Genomic DNA, 1,721 nt, shown 5'->3' with positions numbered 1-1,721 from the left:
TTATTGGTTACTCTGGCAGGTGGTACGTGAGGGGTCTTCTGATTGGTTCCCACTAGGACCTCTGATTGGGCTCCTGGTCTTAATGCTGGAGTTCTGTAAAGCGGCGGATTTGGATAGTGTTTAGGCAATTCATCGATACCAAGCCCAACTCACTCACTTTTCTGTTTTTCGTTAAAAAAAAAAAATGAAGGTTGGTTCTCGTTTAGACTCGACCACCTAATAGCCTTTCTTTAAATGTGAGAATTAGGGATCTAATGGTCAAGGTCCAAAGTTCATTGCCTAGCCACCCCTAGAGATCTACTGTTATTCGGTCAATGTGATGGTCTTAAAAAGTTTAAAATCCCTAAGTCGTTTTTAAAAAAACCAAATTTTGGCTGTCCATCACTTAGCTTTTATTGTTTCTTTGTAAAAGCTTCTTTTTTTTTACTGCCACGCGCCTTGCACGCGGGAGACCCGCGGTTCGATTCCCGGCGGGGTCAAGAAATTTGTATCAAGCAAATGATTGACTCCGTGGACTGACCGTTGCGGGCCCACTCAGGCCTCGTGAGGAAAAATGAGTAAGCTATGACATATAAATGCGCATACGACCGTAGCCAGCATGGTTAGGTAAAACATTGGAGTTAGGATTATTGAGAGTATTGTCGGAAAAATCCTACAATGCTGCAGTGAGCACCAAAGTTGTGATATAATAAAACAATGAAACTGATTTACATTTTACATTTTTTGTAAAAGCTTTATTTAAGTCTTCCTTTGTATAGGTAATTTTAGTATTGAAGAATGTTTAATTTCTCTTCCATTTTACACTACACTTGCTGTCTTTATCAGAGGCAGAGCCTAGCACAGAATTCTTACTCAACCCATTACAGCTCTGTTCCTCCTGACTTGACACCATCTCCCTGATGGTAACTCTCCCTTTCTTACGTTTAACTAAAACTTCTTCCTCACGTAGCTAGACTATCGGTTTAAATTCTCACTTGACGGTTCAAGTTCATCGAAATTTCTAGCTTAGTTGAATCGTTGCTTGAGTCATCATGTGGACTCTGCGAGACTGCTCAGAGTTGATCTCTTACGCAGTCTTCCACTCCTGTAGTTGGCCCGGGATGGCTTGGTAGTTGGTTAGTTGAGTTATTGTTAGGCAAGTTGTGTGTGGAGTCTGGTTGGGATGGTATACTGGCGGTGTGGGGGTTGGTTTTGGTGAACTTTGAGTTTGACCTGTAAGGAGAAGGAAACAAACTTCCAACTTACCTACAGCAATAAAATACAGGTAGCTTATTTTCATATGTGAATCAAAAACCTCTAAGTTCGAAGTAAAATTACCAACACTACTGAGGTTGGCACACATCCCTTATGAAAGAAATAAACATTTGAGTGAAAGAGAAGCACAGATAAAATGAATATGTAAAAAGGTAACTTCTGAATACTTCTGATGTATTCTACCAACCAGTCCTTGAAAATAAATTAATGAAAACTTGCTTCAATGCTGCAGTAAAGTCTATTAAAAATGACAAGATCCACTTTCAACAGACTTCCAAAGCAGGTCCTACATCAAATGTTAAGTGTGTTCTTCTCACCTCACAGAAGATTTAACATCTTCCTCAAGCTCATCTATTGGGGAGGGAGTTCTCAGTATATTCTCAATTGCTTCATTTGACAACTTATCCAGACTATTCCGTGGTGTTCCTTTCTTATTGGAATGTTTACTATCGGCAGCTGCCACTGTG

The 1,721-nt window shown here is 40.0% G+C and overlaps 1 long non-coding RNA gene across 1 annotated transcript; it reads right to left on the bottom strand.

The window, feature by feature from the left end:
* Positions 1-1,179: 1,179 nt before the first annotated feature.
* On the bottom strand, positions 1,180-1,715 carry LOC113472593. The gene is made up of 2 exons (XR_003394833.1): positions 1,572-1,715; positions 1,180-1,212 (listed from the first exon to the last, which is right to left on the bottom strand). It is a non-coding gene; the product is annotated as an uncharacterized LOC113472593 (long non-coding RNA).
* Positions 1,716-1,721: the final 6 nt, after the last annotated feature.

The sequence above is a fragment of the Diaphorina citri genome, unplaced genomic scaffold (assembly GCF_000475195.1).
Source record: "Diaphorina citri unplaced genomic scaffold, Diaci psyllid genome assembly version 1.1 scaffold6396, whole genome shotgun sequence".
NCBI lineage: Eukaryota > Metazoa > Arthropoda > Insecta > Hemiptera > Psyllidae > Diaphorina > Diaphorina citri.
This window is presented reverse-complemented; position numbering and strand designations above follow the sequence as displayed.